Below are 22,733 nucleotides of genomic sequence, written 5' to 3'. Positions count from 1 at the left end.
AGAAAACAAGAACACTAACTTGAAATGATATATGCGCCCCATGTTCACTGCAGCATGGTTTACAATAGCCAAAATATGGAAGCAACCTAAGTGTCCGTTGAAGAATGAATGAAGAAATAGCGGTATAAATACACAATGGAATATTGTCCAGTCAAAAAATAAAAAGAACGAAATCTTGCCATTTGCAACAACATGGATGGACTGCGAGGGCATTATGCTAAGGGAAATAAGTCAGACACAGAGAGACAAATACCATGATTTCTCTCAGATATGCAAACTAAAAAAAACAAAAACAAAAGCCCACAAGTTCAAGGATACAGAGAACAGCTTGGTAGTTGCCAGAGGTGGGAGTAGAGAATGGGAGAACCAGGTGAAAGAGGTCAAAAGGTAAAAAGAAAAAAAAAAAAAAAACAACATAGAAAGATAAAAATAAAATGTATGTAGAATAAGTGACAGCAAAAGTCACGTGGGTTAAACAGTGTTCTACTGGCTTTGTATTGATTGGGAAGTGGTAAAAGTACTAATTTGTAGATTTATTTAGTCAAGGATACATGTTGTAATTACAAGGAAAACCATGAAGAAATAGCATAAAAGGGCAAAACGAATGGGCTAATAGAGGGGGGAAATGAAAAACACAAATTGGATGGGTTGCTAGGATTATTCATTCATCTGAAATACGAAAACATGAACACCTCCTAAATACAGATTGCTAAAGCTATAATAGTTTTTTAAGCCACTTTATTGAGCTCACCTTAAATTCATTATTTCTAATCTTGACTACAACCCTGCAAAATAAGTGTTATTATCACTATTTTGCTGATAAAGAAAGTGGGCTCAGCAATATCGAATAATTTATCCAGGACCACACAACCAACTTTCAATCTAGTTAGGGAGCTACCACATAAACATATAGAAAACTACGCCATTACAAGTTATTGTAATGAGTCTGCAATACTAAGGAAAGACGAGAGACGATGGGGCCTGACATGGACCATAGCCTGTAAGCATGTGAAATACTATGGGAAATCCTATCCAGCTACATGAATAAGGAAAAAAATGCAGATTAAAAGCTGTAACTTTCCCCTACCAAATTAGCAAATATTTTTTTCAATATTCATCACTGAAGGCAACAAAGAAGGAAAACTAGAAAAAAATTACACCAAAACATGATCAGTAGATGCCTAGATATTGGGATATTTTTATTATATTCTGAATTTTCCTAGTGTCCCACAATAAGCACGTATTACCTTTACAATCAGAAAAGTAAACTTTAAAGAACTGAGTAGGCTTTGGATGCCGTGTGTGTACCTTCATCCCTTTACAGTATAAAGACAGAGTGGAATGGGAAGGTGTTGTGGGAGAGATAAGGAAGTGCAAACACAAAGGACTAATTTAGAAAGAGAAAATTATCACAAAGAAATGAGAACATGAGCAAAGAGTTAGCTACAAGGATTTTCATTTCTCCATTGCAGCACCAAACAAGAGCAAAAAGGACAGAAACTGTTTCAGTGTCCAAGAGATACAATGGAATGCGTGAAACCATATTGTTGTAGTGTCCTTTTAAACATATTCAGAAAAGTTAGTTACAAAACAGCATACACGCGATCCCATTTTGAAATTTCATTTACTGTATCTGTGGCAAGAGTCTGGAAGGCTACCCCAGTGTTTATTTCTCTGTGGCTGAGACGTGGGTGTTTTGTTTTGTTTGGGGGCTTCTCTTCGTTTTCTAAAGCAAAAATTGTTGCTTTTTACTTGTAAGTTGTTTAAGTATGTCACAGCAACACGTGAAGTTGCATATCATTTTAAAGTGTGTTCCATCTTCCAGCTTTTTAATAAGGTTTAATCCATTTATCTAGGGCCCACAAAAATGGGATGACTTTACAGCCTTTCCTCAGCTCTCCAGTCATTTTGAATGTTGGGAAAGAACAAAACATCCCCCCCCACCCCGCCCCCCAGCTCCCCAGCCCCCCAAGCCCTCCAGCCCTCCGCAGAAAAACGCCTCTTCGCCAGCCGTCACAGGAGACTGACAGGCATCTACTTCCGGAAGGAGTCAGCCCTCCGAACCGGAAGAGAATGGGAGAAGGCGCGCAGCATTCTGGGAAGACCTACAGACGCCGGGTTAGGCGGGGCGAGGGTTGCTGGCTGTTGCCAGGGCAACTGGAAGCGATTGGCGGTTATCCGCGGTTTGAAGCTGTTAGGCAGTAGAGTCCGGGATGCTCAGAGGTCATTTGGGATCAGCATGAGGGGCATGAGGGCCTTTCTAAGACAAGACTGTCCTCTCAGGAGGTCATCCAGTCGTGCCCGCGCCGGGGACACCTGCCCCCGGGGAAGGGGGGGGGGGGGGGGAGGAGGGGGCTCTGGGTCACGCCCTCCTGGAGAAGAAAGTAAGTGTGGCCCAGTAGTGGCTCGTGTCACTTCTCTAAGTTTTCTTCTTCCTTGTAGAAAATTTAAGTTGATAATAACAATATTACATTGCAATGTGTTCTAATATCAAAGTAAATTGTTTTCAGGTGAGTAAAAAGAAAAAAGGCACCCGTCCTCCCCACTACCTAGCAGTGACTTCAATTTGTCAGGTATTACCTATCACTGTTTTCTCAGGCCAAATGTTTTTTACACAGTTGAGTTTATTTGGGGAAAATCATCTTGTACCCTGCTTTTTCATAAATATGCATAGGATGTAATCGTTGTTAAAATCTTAGCAACAGAGAAGGCTTTTGAAGACCTGAATGTAAATCTTGTTTTGTAGTGAATTGAAGAGACAGAGATGAAGCGGACGCAGCACGTGAAGACAATTCTTTCAAGAAGTTTGGCTGTAAAGGAAAAGATAAAGGTCAGTAGCCAGAGAAGAATGGCAAGGAAAAGAAAAAGTTTAGGATTTTTCTTTAAGAAGAGGAGACATAGTGGTGTTTATTAGTACAAGAGAAAAAACAACAACAACAACAACAACAACTAGTAGTCAGAGGTTAAAGATACTGCCAACAAAGAGAATAACTGATTGAATGATTCTGTAAAGAAATAGGAGGAGATAAGATCCACACGTCAAGTACATAAATAGCTTAGGAAATGGAACCTGGTAGGAAGATGTCAAAGGGGGTTGTGGATGTTTATAATATTAAATCTATTATAAGTTGGCAAGAGTAATGAAGATATATCAAAATACATATATATGGCAAATAATATGTATACTCAATCACATTAGTAATATTATAAATGGAATATTAAATGCTTATTACATTGGCAAAGATTGGGGAGCCTGGGTGGTTCAGTTGCTTGAGCATCCAACTTTGGCTCAGGTCATGATCTCACAGTTGCTGAGTTTGAGCCCACATCAGGCTTCCAGTCTGCTTCGGATCCTCTGTCCCCCTCACTCTCTGCCCCTCCCCTGCTCACACTCACTCTCTCCAAAATGAATAAACATTTTTAAAAAAAGAGTATGCAGAAAAAAAATTGGCAAAGATTAAAAAGAAAATAATATATGTGTTGGGCAAGGGCTCAGTTAAATAGGCACCCCCCAGGCATTTTAGGACTCTGTATCCTTAAAACGTATATATACTTTGACTAAGGAAGTGTACTTCTAGGAACTTCTCAAAAGGAAGTAATCAAAACTGCACACATACTAAGCTGGATGGAGTTCATTTCAGCTTGTCCACCAATGCAAGATAGGTGAAATGCATTATACCCATACTTCTTAGACATGGATAACAGGGTTGCAAATAAGAGAAGTTCACTTATATTAGTTCCCTTAAAAGCATCTTCAGGTTTTATGGGGCGCCTGGGTGGCTCAGTCAGTTAAGCGTCCAACTTCGGCTCAGGTCATGATCTCACAGTTCATGGGTTTGAGCCCCACATCTGGCTCTATGCTGACAGCTCAGAGCCTGGAGCCTGCTTTGAATCCTGTGTCGCCCTCTCTCTCCTGCTGGCACTTTCTCTCTCTCTCTCTCTCTCTCTCTCTCTCTCTCTCTCAAAAATGAATAAACATTGAAAGAAAAAAAGAGCATCTTCAGGTTTTATAGGAAGGGAATGTAGAGTTGCAGTCTGATTGACTACCCTGATACATAATCAGTGGGATGCCTTGAACCGTTAAAAATTATTTAGAAGACTATATAATGATAAGAAAAGATATGTAAAGTACATTGTTAAGAGAGAAAAGTGGGTTATGAAAAACCCAGCGATATGTAGGTTCTTACCACATGGTGGGTTTTTTGTTTTTTGCTATTCTGCTTTCTGCTTATCTGTATTCCACATGACAAATATATATTTTTCAGGACATATAAAATGTTGCTCTTTTATTTTTTCTAATGTTTATTTTTGAGAGAGAGAGAGACAGAGTGGGAGCTGGGGAAGGGCAGAGAGAGAGGGAGACACAGGATCCGAAGCAGGCCCCAGGCTCTGAGCTGTCAGCACAGCGCCCAATGTGGGGGCTCAAACTCATGAACTGTGAGATCATGACCCGAGCTGAAGTCAGACGCTTTACTGACTGAGCCACCCAGGCGCCCCATAATGTTGCTCTTTTAAAGGTGTGACTAACTTTGTAAGTGAGGAAGGAAGTTGGGGAAGTGCTCTCCCGATGACCTTGAAATAGATGATGGCTCTCTGTGAAATAGAAGATCAAAAGAAATTTGATACTCTAACAACCTGAGAGAACTATTTTTCAAATGTATCTTATAGATGCATATAATTTATCAATGCCCCCACCAGTCTCAGAAAAGATTGAGTGTGCTCAGAAAGAGATATATGCTATAATAGGAGAAAATGATAGGAAAACGTAAAAGGTTATTGGAAAACAAAGAAAATAAAGGCAAGGGTATGTTAATACCCCCAAAATAATCATGCCAAAAGGTCCTATGTAATTGGTAGAGGCATGCTACCACAAATTAGTCTGAGGTCCCTAGCAACTAAAACAAAACATAGTTCTAAGTTTCACATGGTCTGTAAGATTTTTTTTTAAGTTGTTTAAGAGAAGTAAGGGCGCCTGGGTGGCTCAGTTGGTTAAGCGTCAGACTTTGGCTCAGGTCATGATCTCGCGGTCCGTGAGTTCGAGCCCCACGTCAGGCTCTGTGCTGACAGCTCAGAGCCTGGAGCCTGCTTCGGATTCTGTGTCTCCCTCTCTCTTACCCTTCCCCATTCATGCTGTGTCTCTCTCTGTCTCAAAAATAAATAAACGTTAGGGGCGCCTGGGTGGCTCAGTCGGCTAAGCATCCGACTTCAGCTCAGGTCATGATCTCGCAATTCGTGGGTTCGAGCCCCACATCGGGCTCTGTGCTGACAGCTCAGAGCCTGGAGCCTGTTTCAGATTCTGTGTCTCCCTCTCTCTCTGACCCACCCCGTTCATGCCCTATCTCTCTGTCTCAAAAATAAATAAACGTTTAAAAAAAATTTTTTTTAAATAAACGTTAAAAAAATTTTTTTTTAAAGACAGAAGTATAGTTTGGTACAGAAACCTGAGAAAAATTCTTCCCTAGGTCCTGGTAAGGGAATAATATGAGATTCCTCTATTACTATTGTGTTTATTCTATTTTTATAGAATTTAGCAACATCTCAGAAAGGTTATATTCCTATTTATTAACTCAGTAATTACAAGCTCTTATTAAGTATAGTGAGAAATAGAAACACATGTAAGACAAAGTTTCTGCCCTCATTTATTGTGAAAGAATAACTATAACATAATTGCGTATTTATGATATTTAATGAAAAACTAGTAAGATGAATAGTTAGTATGATGAATACCAGAATAACTAACATGAGGAACTATAAATCAAGACAATGTTTGAAGCAAAAAAGTGAGATGGGATTCCTGCAATACACAGAAAGGCGTTCAACCAGTGGGATCACGTTTAACCTTGTGTAAAAGGGGATGGTACTCCCCTTTTACAAAAGAGGAAACAGGTTGACAGAGATCAGATCAATTGTCCAGGGTCACATGGCGGGTAAAGACAAGAGCCAGGATTTCAAGCCAATTCTGTCCCTTGAAAACCACCTTAACTACTACACTGTATGGGAGAGATAGCATTCAAATAGACTTTAAAGGGTAGAAAAGCTATGTCAGGCAGAGTTTGGGGAAAGATAATCTAGGTGAGAGGACAGCACTAAACAAATCAAAAAGGTTGGAATGCCTAGGGTATGTTTGGATAACACACAAACACCCCAGGAAAATGAGAGATATATAGGTAAGCACTAGAAGAAAAAGACTAGGAAGGTTGGGACAGATATTTTAATTTTTGAGAATTAGTTTACCTGTAGTTTACCTGATAAAGGACTCAGGCCTCAGGGCCTGATAAAGCAAGAGTTTTAAGCCCAGAGACCTTGAACCTGAAAATTCTATGTGAGGGCTCTGGATGGGGAATTCAAGGGACACTAGGTCTAGATTAGGGACTCACCCCACCCAGGTGAGGAAGGGGTCTAATGGCAAATAAGAGAATCCTGTTACACATTCGCTGTATAACATTGGTCAGGTAATATAAGATCTTTGGGCCTCAATTCTTTATCTCTTAGAGAGAGGAGGAGGAAGGAGACTGTTAGACAAGATGATCTCTTAATACCTCTTCTAGCACTAATATCCAGTGATCACATAGGCCAGAGATTGCAAACTCACATGCCTAAACTAAGGATTAAGAGGATTTCATAAATGAGTAAATGAATTTGATGTAAGAAGAATAAAGAATGGTAGAGATTAGTGGTGGTTTAGATGTCTCATCTAAAACTCCAGGCAATTCTTGCATGAGTGAAGACTCCGTGTTGCCAGGTTTTCAAATTTTTTCTGAGATACAAGAACACCATATTTGTAAGAATATTATACAGGACAAATAAAACTGGCCGGCTAGATACAGTCCCATGGGTCACTAATTTTCAACCTCTGCTACAGATAAAAGGCCCTAAACAAGAATGGTAAGTGTTTGAATGAAAAGAACTAAATATGAGGAAAGAGGAAAGAATCAAAGAGAATAATACCAATTTTTCCCCTAGGTAAGAAGGAGGAAGTGGTAACTAAATACTAAATACTAATAAATGCTAAAATCATCAGAAGGTTTGGAGAGAGTAGGTGCTTGACTCTGAGTTTTTTTTAGCACAGGACAAACTTCTTGGTCATGGGTGTCCACTGCACATGAATCTAATTCAGCTGTTGAGTTTGAGAAATCTGTGGGATCATCTGGGCAAAGGGTGCAGGAAATGTAAGGGAGAGAGGATAAAACAGGAGTTAAAGATGTAAGATTCATTCCCTCAAAGTTTTATTAAACATGTAGCACAATATGTATTTGTTATTTCTTAAGACTATAAATTCTGTGAGGGCACAAACCAAATATGTTTTTTTCACCCCTTATCCAGCACCTAGCAAAATATATAATAGGTGCTTAATGTATGTTGAACAAACAGATTGATAAATACACCGTGTGTTTCACTAGCATCCTGAGACACAGGGTTGAATTCGAAAATGTTCTCAAAGAAGCTTATAGGCTAGAAAGTAAGTCAAGTCTTATATTTAATTAATTAATCTAAGTTTGAAAGTAGTACCATTTAAAAAAAAAGGTACCATGGGATTCAGAGAAAAAGATTTTTTTTTTAATTTTTTTTTCAACGTTTATTTATTTTTGGGACAGAGAGAGCATGAACGGGGGAGGGGCAGAGAGAGAGGGAGACACAGAATCGGAAACTGGCTCCAGGCTCTGAGCCATCAGCCCAGAGCCTGACGTGGGGCTTGAACTCCCGGACCGCGAGATCATGACCTGGCTGAAGTCGGACGCTTAACCGACTGCGCCACCCAGGCGCCCCTAGAGAAAAAGATTTTTAGAAGTTACACTGGGCTCTCATAATGGATAGTTAAGATCGGATCATGCAGATGTTGGAAAGAACTAATCAGAAGCATCTAAATTGAAGGTGCATATTTTTCTTCTGAAAGTAGTGTTTGCGACTGCCAAGATAGTGAATAGAAAAACAGTTTGAAGCCAAAACCTTGAGAATCACCCAAATGTAAAGAAGGTAAGGAAGAAGAACCAACAGAGTAAACACGGAAGAAGTCATCAGAAAACTAAGAGAGGCATCAGGAGAATGAGTTACATAGGAACCAAAAATCCACATTTCAAGCAAGATGGGTCAATCAGTATTTGTCAAATACTATAGAAACAGCAAGCCATGGAGGAGGATCAAAGGCCATTGGATGTAGTGATTAAGGAAATCATCAATGACTTCCAACTAAACAGTGTCTTTATAGTTGACCAATGATTAGAAGGGAGAGGAGCATGAAAGACCATAGAATTCAGAGGCTTTTGATTTGCTTAGGGAGGGAGGGAAAGGAGTTACTTAACAGGGGGAAAATCTAGAAAAGAAGAGGACTGAGTTGCAAAAAAAAAAAAAAAAAGGATAAATTCATGAACCAAGACTTTGGAGGATCTAAACAGTAATGAGATCAAGAAAAGAGAGAAGAGTCATTGTCAAGAATCAGCATTATAATTCTAACAAATATTAATAACAGATAAATATTTTCCTTAATCTCTCAACATATTTTCCTAAGTAGTTACTTGGTTTCTTTTTACCCTTATGGCCCCAAAGTAACTTCTGATATGCTGAAAATAGTCTTAAAACTTTAACTTTGTAACATTTCTCTTTTTTTAATTTTTAAAGTATATTTATTTAGAGAGAGGGGGTTGGGGGAGAGGCAGAGAGAGAGAGAGAGAGACCCAAGCAGTCTCTGCACTGTCAGTGACGAGCCAGACGCAGGGCTTGAACTCACGAACCATGAGATCATGACCTGAGTGGAAACCAAGAGTCAGATGCTTAACCAACTGAGCCACCCAATCACACCTCAACTTTGTACTATTTCTTAATGCTTCCTTAAAATCCTCTTTTTATAAGTAAGTAGGTATTATAGTACATTATTCCTGCATTTTTTGTTGTTGTTGTTATTCCACATCCCTTCAAGAAACCACTTCTCCCCAGCTGTAGCTTGTGTAGTTCAAGTGGAACTGATTCCCAACTCCCCACCCTGCCCCTCCTCCTATACTTGATCCAGATCTGGCCAATGACAACCATCACTGATACTTTCACTAACCCTATAAGGAAAAAGACTCTCCTCCTCTGATATTGCAGGTGCTAAAGACCATATAAGCATAGAGTAGACAGGCCACCTTTGCTACTACATGGAAGCTTATTTAAAATTGAAGCTTAAGGGGCGCCTGGGTGGCGCAGTCGGTTAAGCGTCCGACTTCAGCCAGGTCACGATCTCGCGGTCCGGGAGTTCGAGCCCCACGTCAGGCTCTGGGCTGATGGCTCAGAGCCTGGAGCCAGTTTCTGATTCTGTGTCTCCCTCTCTCTCTGCCCCTCCCCTGTTCATGCTCTGTCTCTCTCTGTCCCAAAAATAAATAAACGTTGAAAAAAAAATTTTTTTTAAATTGAAGCTTAAAAAGCCAACCTGGAAGATAGAAACCAAATCCTGATGACATTATTTGAGCCCAGGGATCCAAACATGCCCAAAGACTATTTTGCCACTGGACTTTTCAGTTAAATGAGCCAATAAACTCTCTTTTTTTTTTAATTTTTTTTAATGTTTTTATTTTTGAGACAGAGAAAGACAGAGCAGGAACAGGGGAGGGGCAGAGAGAGAGGGAAACACAGAATCTAAAACAGGCTCCAGGCTCTGAGCTGTCAGCACAGAGCCCGACGCGGGGCTCGAACTCACGGACCATGAGATCATGACCTGAGCCGAAGTCTGACGCTTAACTGACTGAGCCACCCAGACGCCCCCAATAAACTCTCTTTTATGCTTAAACTTGGGTTTTATCTGGACTTTTGTCATTTACTACTGAAAACATCCTAATACAGGTATATTTCATTAAGTCAACATTATTTCTGTTTCCTCTATGCCTTATTTTAAATTTGTTACTCTATAATGTACTTTGTAATAATACTCCACAGCTCTCACTAAATTAATAAGTTTAGTACAATCCCAATCTTAATCCCAATAGTATTTCAAGAGCTTTTTGTTGTTGTTGTTTGCCTGTTGTTGTTCTGCCTAGGCAGAATTACTCCAAAGTTCACTGAGAGAAAAAACACTAAAATACCAAAAAAATAGGGGGATATAATCAGATACTGAAACATAAAGCAATAATAATAAACATAGGGTGGTAACAGAGTATGAGCAAACAGCCATGTAACAGAATCCAAAGGCTGAGTATAATAGAAGTATTTGCCATATTTAATATATGGTAAATCAAGTAAAGGTTAATTTGATAAAGTATTTAATATTTAAGGACAATGAGTTAGATTTGGGGGAGAAAAATAACTAGATCTTTACCTTATTCATCATTCCAGAATAAATTCCAAATAGATTTATGACTTAAATGTGAAAATTGAAGCCAGATTCTCAATATATATTGGTTGGCATATTACTGGCACAATCTTTAGCATTATCTGCTAAATTTTTAAATATTAATACCTTTTGACACAACTTTTCAATTCTAGAAATTTATCCGGTAGAAACAAAATGTATATATAAACATAAGTATGGATAATAGAGCACTGGAATATCAAAAATATTACCCACATGTGGAATAATTAAGTTATGGAGTATCTATATCATGCAATCTCAGAGGGGCAATATCACAACCAAGGAGATGAAAATTGGTTCTTGGCAGGAGGTGGGGGACAAAAAAAAACCTATTTTTTATGCATAAAGCACAAATATGCCTGACATATGTAGATATACAGTATATATGTGGTATTGAAATTTCATGGAGGGAATGATTAAGAAAAAAATGTATAAACAGGCTTCTTGGGAAAATAATGGGGGGGAAGACTGAAAAAAAACTCATTTATATAATTCATTACTATGCAACTGTAAAAAAGAATGAGGTAGATGTATATTGACAAAAGAGGATGCCCAAGATGCATGAGGTTTTAAAAAAACAAAAACTGTAGATAGTCTTGTGGTCAGAAAGGGCTTCTTAAACGTGACTCCAAAGCCCAATACTATTAAACTTTAGGTTAAACTACACAAAATTGAAAATTATTGCATGGTAAAAACCCTGCCCACTCACCCCCCTACACACACACACACACACACACACACACATACACACACCTACACGCACATTTATAGTTAAAGTTGAAACAACAACCCAAGAGAAAATATTTGCAAAATACATGACACAAGCGTATGTTATTAATACACAAAGATCTCTTACATGTCAATAAAAAGGTTTAACACCCTAACCACACCTGGTACAGAACATGAATAAGCAAATCACACACACACACAAACACACACACCAAATAAGCATAGGAAAATATTTTTATTCTTGCTAGTTAAGAAATATAAATAATCCCAACAATGAGATAACATGTTTTCATTGGGTTAGCCAAGTTTACAAAAGGTGCTATTAGCAGAGATAGGAGATAGGGCTCTGTCAGAGTATAAAGAGGGTCAGCCCTTCTGAATTACAGTTTGGCAATCTGTATCAAAATGTTAAATATGCATACCTTTGAATCAGCAATGATACTTCTAAGAATATATCCAAAGGTGGTAATCAAACCAGAAAAGATACATGTGCAAGAATGTTTATTACAACATTGGTTAAAAATTGAGACCAACTTAAAGTTTTATAAATAAGAGTCTAAATGTACTTTTGAGTGAAAGGACCTTGTTACAAAGCATCATGTTCATTTTTTTATGTTTGTTTATTTTTGAGAGAGAGAGAAAGAGTAGCCAGAATATGGTCTGGAAAGGGAGGCATCAACTCTGGGTGGAGTGTGTCCCCTGGGAAGTCCATGGACTTCTCACCATCTAGACGGGTACAGCTAGAGGAGGGTCAGAGCAGGGGCCCCTTGCCTGGGTCCGAGGACAATACTGCAGTAGAATTTCCCATAGTCTTGGATTTGCTGATCACATCCCCAAGATATTATTAAACACATTTCTTTGGGAGTGCCTGGGTGGCTCAGTCGTTAAGCTTCCGACTTCAGCTCAGGTCATGATCTCACGGTTCTTGAGTTCGAACTCAACATCAAGTCTCTGTGCTGACAGCTCAGAGCCTGGAGTCTGCTTCAGATTCTGTGTCCCCCTCTCTCTCTGCCCCTCCCCTGCTGGTACCCTGTCTCTCTCTCTCTCTCAAAAATAAATAAACATTAAACACACACACACACACACACACACACACACACACACATTTCTTTGTTCCCTCTATTTCCTGTGAATTGATACTTAAATCTAGGAGCACAATCAGATTCAGGTCCAATGTCTTTGGCAAGAATATTTTATAGGTGAGTGGTGTGTACATACATCAGGAGATCATGACCTGAGCAGAAATCGAGAGTCGACACTTAACCAACTGAGCCACCCAGGTGCTCCTGGTCTTTGACACAATGCTCTAAGTCTTTGCTAACTTTCTTGCTTTCTAAATGACAAGTTGTTCCAGACTCATCTTCAACATTTCCTGCAGCAGACCTGGAATCAGCCACTTCTCCAAGGAACACTGGTTATTTTCAATGGGAAATGGTATTTTAGAGGCCACAATCTGGTAAGGGTGTTTATTGCTACTGGGTGGTTGGTTTATGGTTTCTAGACCTTTCTAGTGGGTGGAGCTAAGGAATGTGGTGTTCTAAAGATATAACACATATGTCCAATTCAAAATCAGAACTACCTTCATCAGTCTCACATCTGTATCTCCTTTTCCCCATGCCTAAAATCCACATAATTACTCATTTGCTTTATCCCACCATGTAAAAACAACTCTCAGAATACAGTCTTGGCACTCCAACCACAATATGATTAACTGAAAGCAGTTTGGGGTTTTTGTTGTTGTTTTGGGGGTATGGGAGCCTTTCTGTAAGTCTTTTTGGCATTAGGGTATATTTCAATAAGGATGTGTAGTATATTACTGTGTTTTAAAGTCACTTAGAGAGGGTCCACATGTGTGGTTATGCCACCAACTCAATACAGTTAGGTTAATTTGTTTAATCTTGATTTTAGTTTTTAGAGATTGCATTTTTAATGTAGCTTTGTTTTACAACTCATATAAAATATTTACGTGGTTCTAAAGTCAAGTCTATAAAACAAGATCAGAGAAAAATCTAGCTTCTACCCCGTCCTTCCTGTCTTATCCTTCCCTCGCTATGTAAATAACCATTTATTTTTATTATTTATCCTTCCATGTTTTTAGATACATAAGCAATTATAATCTCTTTTTAAAAATAAATTATAGCATACTGTGCACTCAGTTCATGCATTGACAGTGTACAATTTAATGATTTTTAGTATATTCACAAAGTTATACAAAATCACCACAAGTTTGGAACATTTTCATAACCCCAAGACACCCTTTATGCCTAGTCACCCCTTATCAATCCCCCAATCCTCCCAAGCCTTAGGCAACCACTAATCTACTCTCTGTCTCTATAGACTTGCCTATTCTGAATATTTCATATAAATGGAATGCTATGATACGTGGTCTTTGTGTCTGGCTTTTTTTATTTACAAAATGTTTTCAAGACTCATTCATGTTGTATATGTAGCAGTACTTCATTGCTTTCTATTGCCAAATATATTCCATTATATGGGTGTAACACATATTATTTATCCATTCATCAGTTGGTAGACATTTGGGTTGTTTCCTCTTTTGGGCTATTGTGAATAATGCTGCTATGAACATTTGTGTACCGGTTATTGTGTAGGGTAGACTTACATTTTCATTTCTCTTGAGTGGTAGCTGGGTCATATAGTATCTCCATGTTTAACTTTTTTAAAAAAATTTTTTTCATGTTTATTTGTTTTTGAGAGAGAGAGACACACAGTGTGGGTGGGGGAGGGGGAGAGAGAGACACAGAATCCGAAGCAGGCTCCAGGCTCTGAAATGTCAGCACAGAGCCCCACACAGGGCTCAAACCCATGAACCGCGAGATCGTGACCTGAGCTGAAGTCCGACGCTTAACCGACTGAGCCACTCAGGTGCCCCATCCATGTTTAACATTTTGAAGAGCTGTCAAACCGTTTTTCAAAGCAGCTGCACCATTTTACATCCACCCCCAGCAATGTGACTTCCAATTTCTCCACATTCTTGCCACCACTTGTTACTGTCCATCTTTTTTATAATAGCCATCTTAGTGGGAGTGAGGTGATATCTCATTGTGGGTTTGATTTGCATTTCCCTAATACTAATGACGTAGAGCATCTTTTCATGTGCTTATTTGCCATTTGTATATCTTCTTAGAGAAATAATCTGTTAAAATCCTTCACCCATGTATCAATTGGGTTGTCTCTCAGCTATTTTTTTTAATGTTTATTTATTATTTTTGAGAGAGAGACAGAGTGTGAGCAGGGGACGGGCAGAGAGAGAGGGAGACACAGAATCCGAAGCAGGCTCCAGGCTCTGAGCTGTCAGCACAGAGCCCGATGCAGGGCTCGAATCCACAAATGAGATCATGACCTGAGCCAAAGTTGGACGTTTAACCAACTGAGCCACCCAGGCGCCCCAGTTCTTTTTTATTCTATATGATTATCCATTTGATGTACAGTTCAGTTCCTTTATTTCTGTTTGTATTCAGTTTTAGGATTTCTCCCCAAACTTGTTGATTTTACTTTATTTTATAAATATGTTATATATTTACATGGTTCCAAAAGTCAAAGCTATACACAAATGCTTATCCAGAGAAGTGTCATTCTCTCCTGTAGGCAAATGTCACTAGTTTCCAGTTTGTTCTTCCAATGTATATTTTAGTAAAAATGAACAGATATATGTATATTATTTCCCCATATTTCTTACCCAGAAAGTAGCATATGATATATATTCTCTTTTGCTCTTTACTTTTCTCACTGAGCAGTAAATCCTGAAAATCACTCCATAAAAGCTGCCTAGTACTTTATTATGTGTACATGACTTTATTGTGTATTCAGTCTCCTATGTATACAGATTTAGATAATCTCCAACACTTTTCAGTTACAAATACATTGCCCTGTATAATCCACATGTGTAGTTTGGTACTATTTGGAGATATTTCTTTAGGATAAATTCCTGCAGAATTTGGTAAAAGGGTAAATTCACAGATATTGCCAAATTCTCTCCTGTAGGGATTATATCATTTGGCAATCATTCCAGCAATAGATGAGAATTCCTGTTTTTCCACAACCTAACCAAGAGAGTTCACAGCTTTTTTAAACCACTGGTAATACTCATTTAAAAAAAAAAAATACAGTCCTACCCATCATTCATGCCTATCTATATTTCCTGAAATTGGTGCTTTCCCAATTCCAAGAATTTTAGGTGGAAGTCCATAGAACTATAAGCACCCTTCACGTTTATGGTTTTCATTATGTGGATTTTCTATTTGGACTTTGCTGTCCTCCCCCCTTTTTTGGCAGCAATGCTTTGGAACAATGTGTTTGGGAACTTGAAAAAAGCATGGTGCATCCCTAAAACCTGTAGCTGGTCTGTCACCCAGGAGCAGGCTGCAGCAGAAATATTATGCCCTGGGGATAACCAAATTTATATCCATGCACCTCTGTCATTATCATTGTCTTAAAGACTGGTGTTGTGTTTATCTTCCCCCCAGAGTGTATCTTCGTTTCATTCACATATTTTCATCCCACAAGAAAAAAATTTTCTGCCTTTGTTAACTTTAGCACAAAGAAACAAGGAAAAGCTAAACCTCTGGGTGTGAAACTAAACATCACGAAGAGATGTATGCAAGGAGAAGACAGCAGATACCAGAGGCTCAACGATGTCGTGTGAATAGAGGGCACATGCCTTTAACCCTCACTTTGTTCTTACCATCGTCAGAATCCCAGGCAGGAAAGAGCACATGGGCCAAGATTGTGTAACCAGCCCTATGGCACAGCTTCCCTTTAAAGGAATCAAGCAACTCACCAATGTGTTCCTCTTCCACCTCCTCAAAGCCCACTTGCCTGGCTGGCTGTCAAGGTTGGGCCTCCAAGCCATCAACCCATGGAGGGTGGAAAAAACCACCCTACTAACTCTAACACTTCATCCAACCACATTTCCCCACTTATACTACATGTCTACTCTTTCCTTTGCTCATTCTCTTACCCTTCACCCCTCCTTCCCGTGGCCACTTCACTGATCATCCACGAGTACTTCAACAAGTCCTTCATAGTCCTCTCCTTCCCCAGCCTGACAGAGGCTGCATGGCATATTAGAAACAGCATGGGCTTTGGACTATAAAAGGGTAGGTTTGACTCTTGGCTCTGTATTAATGAGCTTTATGACCTTGAACACATTATCATGAGACTTCTAGGCCTTAGATTCCTTGTTTTCTATCCATCTTCTAATCTGTGCTTCCTCACTTTTAAAAATAAATGATTTTAGGGGCGCCTGCGTGGCTCAGTTGGCTAAGCGTCCAACTTCAGCTCAGGTCATGATCTTGTGGTTCATGAGTTTGAGCCCTGTGTCGTGCTCTGTGCTGACAGCTCAGAGCCTGGAGCCTGCTTCAGATTCTGTGTCTCCCTCTCTCTCTGCCCCTCCCCTACTCAGGCTCTGTCTCTCTTTCTCTCAAATAAACATGAAAAAATTTTTAATTAAAATTAAAAAAATAAAAAATGAAATAAAGGATTGTAAAAGTCTTTTCCAATACTAAAATTCTGTTTTTAATAGGAAAAAATAAACAGATGTATATTAAAGGCCTATTATGTACAGAAAAGGTCACATATTTCTTTAGGTCAACCAGATTAAATTAAAACCTACTGAAAAAATAATCTTTAGGTATTCTTTTTCTTCCTTCACACATTATTGCCAATGGTGTCACTGTATATATGATCAAAGGGAGTAGTGAGTGACAATCATTCCTGTACATAACAGCCTTGGAGGCTTTTTTCATATATGTGTATATATGTGTAATTAAATAATATTTATGCCTCAAGAATTCTATTTCAATGCTTCCTTATTCTCTAAAACGGTACTAATATGGTCACCACTAGTCATGTGTGGCCACTAAGAACTTGAAATGTGGCTAGTCTGAATTAAGAATGTGCTCTAAGTATAATCTCCACTCTAGATTTCTGTGACTTAATTTGACAAAAAAAAAAAATGTCATTGACATTTTTATATCGATTGCATGTTGAAATAATATTTTCAATATATTAGATTATATAAAATATATCATTAAAATTAATTTTACCTTTTCCTTTTACCTTTTTTGATACGGTTATTGGAATTTCCTAAATGGCTCACATTATATTCCCATTGAACAAGACTGCTCTAAACAAACGAGATGCCTACATAACATTAATCATCTCTAAGACAAGATTATCACTAACTTGTAGTAAATTTAATTTACTAAGGAATATGGGAGCTTTTTCCTGTGCATAGTCTCTGGGGAGTAAAATCAATACCCACTCTTAGTGACTTGTGCATTTTAATTTTTGGAGTGATCCTGAGATCACTAGATATCAGCCGCTGTCTGGTAAACACTGACTGTCATACTCAACAGTGTGGCCTCATCCCAAGGAGTCAGTAAAAGATCGGGCTGGGGTGATCACAGCTAGATCAGCTTCGCGCTCTAGGAAATTCGTATCATTACAACTGAATTAGTTCAGTGCAACCCAGCCGAGTGCTTTTCTGGCTACCGTGACAGCCTTGGTGGGAGATGACCAGGCTATCACTAGGAAGCCTCCTTTTACCCTGCTCATCTCCTCTGAACATTACCACCTGCAAAGGTTCTGAACCTGGGCCCACAAGATGTGCTTTGGTGCCTTCATGAACTGCTCGAAATTGTATTCAGTTGCATGTGTATTTGAATTCTTTTAGATAGATCTGAAGCCTTCATCAGGTTCTCAAAGGGCGAGTTGTATGACTGTTCAAAAAATGAAGGACCACTGACATAAGAAATTAAGTAGCGCCCTACCTGTTGTATTCGTTTCCCAATGCTGCAGTAACAAATTACCATCAACTTAGTGACTTAAAACGAATCTATGATCTTCTAGCTCTGTGGATCAGAAGTCTGACACGGTCTCACCAGGCTAAAATCAAGACAGGGCTTCATTCCTTTCTGGAGGCTCTAGGGGCAACTCGTTTCCTTGTTCATTCAGGCTGTTGGAAGAATTCAGTTTCTTGCAGTTGTAGCAGTAAGGTCCTCATTTCCTTGCTGGCTGTCATCTGAGTGCTGTTCCTCACTCTAGAGGCTTCCCACTTTCCTTGGCTCATGGCCTCCTTCTTCTGTCTTCAAAGCCAAGTTTGAGGCCTTCTCAAGCTTCAAGTCTCCCCTGTCTCTTCTTCAGCCACATCTCTCTGACTCATTTTCCTGCCTTTCTCTTCCACTTTTAAAGGCTCATGTGATTATGATGTGATCACATTAGGCCCATCTGGATAATCCAGGACAATCTCCCTATTTTAAAGTTCATAATCTTAATTCCCTCTGCAAAGTCTTTTTTACTATATACTTTAACATATTCACAGATGCCAGGGATCAGGGGGCCACTATTCTACCCACCACACCTTTCCACCTGCATTTCTGCTACTTGCTCCATTCTGATCACAGCCCCTATGCAAGGTGTCCCTCCGCAAAAAGTGTGTGAGGCTGTATTTGTCCTCAACAGCTTCCTCGGTCTTCCTTCAGTTACTCATTAGTAAAGTGCCACCCAGTACCCCCACTTAAAGACTCAACATACTTGGGCCCCAACAGCACCCCACTTCTCCTGCTCCTCAGGCCAGACTCTACCTCCATTTCTCTACCTTTACTCCTTTTTTAAAAAAATTAAGTTCCACAGTTACCATCTGGAAGGGATCTAATAAAATAAGTCACTCTAAACTGCTGGGGCGCCTGGGTGGCGCAGTCGGTTAAGCGTCCGACTTCAGCCAGGTCACGATCTCGCGGTCCGTGAGTTTGAGCCCCGCGTTGGGCTCTGGGCTGATGGCTCTGGGCTGATGGCTCTGGGCTGATGGCTCTGGGCTGATGGCTCGGAGCCTGGAGCCTGTTTCCGATTCTGTGTCTCCCTCTCTCTCTGCCCCTCCCCCGTTCATGCTCTGTCTCTCTCTGTCCCAAAAATAAATAAACATTGAAAAAAAATTTAAAAAAAAAACTGTTAAAGACTGATAAGTAATAACCCTTCTCTAATAATATTAGAATAAAACATTTATATATAAATATATATATTTGAAAAATTTATTAAAATTTATGGAAAATTTGTTACTAAATTTCTGGGAATTGCAAATCAGCTATACCCAAGGCTTATTATATCCACTCACACACATCTTCTGTTTTCCTATTGTCATCAATCAACTCCATTCACTAGGTTGTATCGTGGGGACTATCATCCACCCCTCTCCCTTCTAAGAGATTCATCCTTTGTTCCAGACTTTCAACACCAGCTAGCTCACAGGTCTTCGAGAGAATATCAGTCTGCCTATCATTAAACTTACAACCACAGAGGGAGGGTGCACTAAACAGGGAAAGGTCCGGCTTTCTTGGCCTAGATCACCTTCAACTGTCTCCTTTGTTAAGGAAATCTGCCCTAGATATTTCCTCATAGCATCCTTGGCCTTTAGAGAAATAACCAAATGTAAAACGGTATTAGGAATAATTGCCCTCATCAATATCAATGATTTTTTCATATTTAAGACAAGATTTAGCAGCCAATCTAAAAAGTCATAGAAAAATAAAAATTATTCAGATAGTGAAGCATGGGTTTCTTCCATTCCAAGCTCCTTCTTTCTCCCTCTCTCTCCCTCTCCCCTGCCTCTCTTTCTCACGAGCACACAACCATTTCTTCGATGGGTGGTTGCAATAAAGAAAATTCAAAGAGGGGCGCCTGGGTGGCGCAGTCGGTTAAGCGTCCGACTTCAGCCAGGTCACGATCTCGATCTCGCGGTCCGTGAGTTCGAGCCCCGCGTCAGGCTCTGGGCTGATGGCTCAGAGCCTGGAGCCTGTTTCCGATTCTGTGTCTCCCTTTCTCTCTGCCCCTCCCCCGTTCATGCTCTGTCTCTCTCTGTCCCAAAAATAAATAAACGTTGAGAAAAAAAAAAAAAAAGAAAATTCAAAGAGTAAAACTGTTGCTGATAGACTGTTTCATTTTCAAAACTCAGAGTTGCCAGGTATCTCTTTCCTTAAACCATGTCCTTGACTCTGGAGACAAGATGTCGAGGGCTTTTCAAGCACAACACCTACTCATCAGCTACAGTCCACCATGGTGGAAAGGGGGACACCACATTTTAACATGGTGGTTTTGATGTGGGGCATTTTTTTCAATAAGACCTGAAAAATAAAACATCATGTCTCCCCACACTCTGTCTCTACTCCCTTCATTTTTTTTTCATCAGGTAGTGTGTAGAATCCATATCCTTCTTTTGATCCTTCTATCTCAACTCTGATCTCCACCCCATCCCTCAACCCACGCTGTAGTCACCTCCAAAGGTGATTCACGGGGAGACTAACAAAGCTGCAGCTGCAGGACCCATCACTTTCAGGGCTCTGGGAGTTACTGGGAGTTGTAGAGGGATCTTGGTGGGAGGTGAAGCCAGGTGGCAATCGGGAAGGATTTCTGTGTGACATTCTGGAAAATTGCCTAAAAATATATCAGAAGAAAGTATCTGAATCTCCAAAGCATCGATAGTTCATTGCAATTCGTTTTGTCACCCTAAATAAGTATCTAAACGGGCAACTTTGTACATAATTGTGCATGCTTTTCTCTTAAAGGGCCCCCCCAAATTGTAAACACTTCAGCCCCACAAAACCTGGTTCTGTGTCTGTTCACCTCATCACAGCTCCTCATGGCATCCCAGGTCTCAACCCACTCTTCATTCCCAACCCCCACCAACCCTCCCTCAACCGAGGGACCTGCAAGGGTGAGAAGCCAATTTAAATACTATTTCTACCACTTAGTACCTTTGTGGCCCTGAGTGAGACATTTAAGCTCAATGAACTTCATATTCCTCACCTGTAAAAGGTGGATAATAATAATACCTATCTTGAAGGGTTATTTTTGAGGATCAGCAATAATGAGTGAAAAGTGCCTATCGTCTTGCTCCACAGTGGACCCTGAATTTACAGCACCTACGACTTTCAACTGCTGTAGCTTATGAAGATGAGGAACACAAACTGTACTCGAGTCAGGCAAATTCCATGAAGACTAGTCCTTACACATACTTGGCATGACGTATACATCATCAAGCTCTTAGCACAATGTTGCTTTAGGTTTGACCCCCAGGCTGGTCCAATCCTGGTTCTCATCCTCTGATAGTCCCCAGATATACCTCTTTGTTCTTTTCTGCAGGCACCCAAACTGCATCAGAGGACTGCTCCTCCCAGCATCTCTCCAATCCTTTACGTCTAGCTTGGAAAAAACATACTCATTTTGCTGCTGCCCCATGTCTTAGTATGTTGGGCTGCTATAACAAAATACCATAGACTGAGAAGCTCATCAACAATAGAAACTTATTGCTCACCGTTCTGGAAGCTGGGAAGTATAAGAACAAGGCACCAGCATGGTAGGGCAAGGGCCCTCTTCCTGATTCACAGCCAGCACTTTCCATGGTGCCCCCACATAGTGGAAGGGGCTAGGGATCTTTCTGGAGCCCCTTTCATAAGGTACTAATCTGGTTCATGAGGGCTCCATTCTCATGGCTTAAGCACCTTCCAAAGACTCAACTTACTATTACATCAAGCATTAAGATTTTGACATACGAACTTCGAGGTACACATATTCAGACCATAATACCCCCACTTAAGCCACTTCCTAAGGGTTTTTGTATACGCAACTATTCCTCAATATTCATGCATCATCTGTATATATACAGGACATTTTATGGCGCTCTTGGGAGAAAACAAGGAAAATAAGACCTTTCTACCTTAACAGGCCTAGAGAAATAAAACTGATTCAAAATCACTGCAAAAGAACAGAGAATATATTAGCAGCTATAGAAGTTCAGAAAAGTAAGGCAATTTGTCTGGCCTTGAAGAATTAGGGAAAGTTGAATGAAGGACAGTTCAGTCTTGACCCTAAAGGACAGAAAGAATTCTGGTGGCAATACGGAGGGACAGGAATGTGTTTCAATGTATCTGAGTCTGGCTTAGTGGAAATGTAGGCAAGTTCTGACAAATAAAGCTGAAAGAGGAGTTGGGATCAGATTTTAGGGCCCTGAATACCAGGCTAGCAAATTATTATGTAGGCAGTGGGGAGCCCGAGGAGGAGGGGATGAAGAAAGGGACAACAAACGATTGTGATGAGAAAAAGCCATCAGAGCGGTGCATTAACCAAGGCAGTGAGATCACAGTCGTGAGCCAGGTTGGAAGCGAGAGCCTGGCAGCGGGGGCCCATTTCCACTACAACCGCAGCCAGCCTCTGTTTACGGAACGAGACTCTAGGGATTTAGCTCTTGCAAGAAAAAACTTCACTAAACACTAAGAAGAGCATTGAATAAATAAACACTCAGCAAGAAAACACAAGAGTCGTTAAAAAAAAAAAAAAAATCCAGGCAGCCTAGGTTTCTGATGCTGTTAGAGGAGACTCTAGCCCATACTTTGCTGTCCCCTTCCCTGTCCTCTATGCCTTGTCCCCCTGCTAGTTTCCCTCCCACCTCTTGCCTAGCTTCTCTTCTCCCCCTTCCCAGCACCCCACTGCTCACCAGAGTCCTTCGCTCTCTCAATCACACACTCTTCCAAGTACTCTCTGGGTTACTTTCATTCAGTCTTGTGATCCTAAACCCAAACTCATGTATCCACATGCCTGCTTGACATCCACCTGGAAGTCCCACAGACTCCACTACGTCCTTTACCCTTCCCTCACAATCTGCTTCACCCAGACT

General features: G+C 40.1%; 1 long non-coding RNA gene across 1 annotated transcript; it reads left to right on the top strand.

Annotated features, from left to right (window-relative positions):
• Positions 1-2,130: 2,130 nt before the first annotated feature.
• LOC125169450 (uncharacterized) lies at positions 2,131-16,304 on the top strand. The gene is made up of 4 exons (XR_007153682.1): positions 2,131-2,223; positions 2,511-2,573; positions 2,747-2,830; positions 15,602-16,304. It is a non-coding gene; the product is annotated as an uncharacterized LOC125169450 (long non-coding RNA).
• The last annotated feature ends 6,429 nt before the right edge of the window (positions 16,305-22,733 follow it).

The sequence above is a fragment of the Prionailurus viverrinus genome, chromosome B4 (assembly GCF_022837055.1).
Source record: "Prionailurus viverrinus isolate Anna chromosome B4, UM_Priviv_1.0, whole genome shotgun sequence".
In the NCBI taxonomy this organism is placed as follows: domain Eukaryota; kingdom Metazoa; phylum Chordata; class Mammalia; order Carnivora; family Felidae; genus Prionailurus; species Prionailurus viverrinus.
Note: the sequence above shows the minus strand (reverse complement) of the source record. Positions and strands in the feature narration are given on the sequence as shown.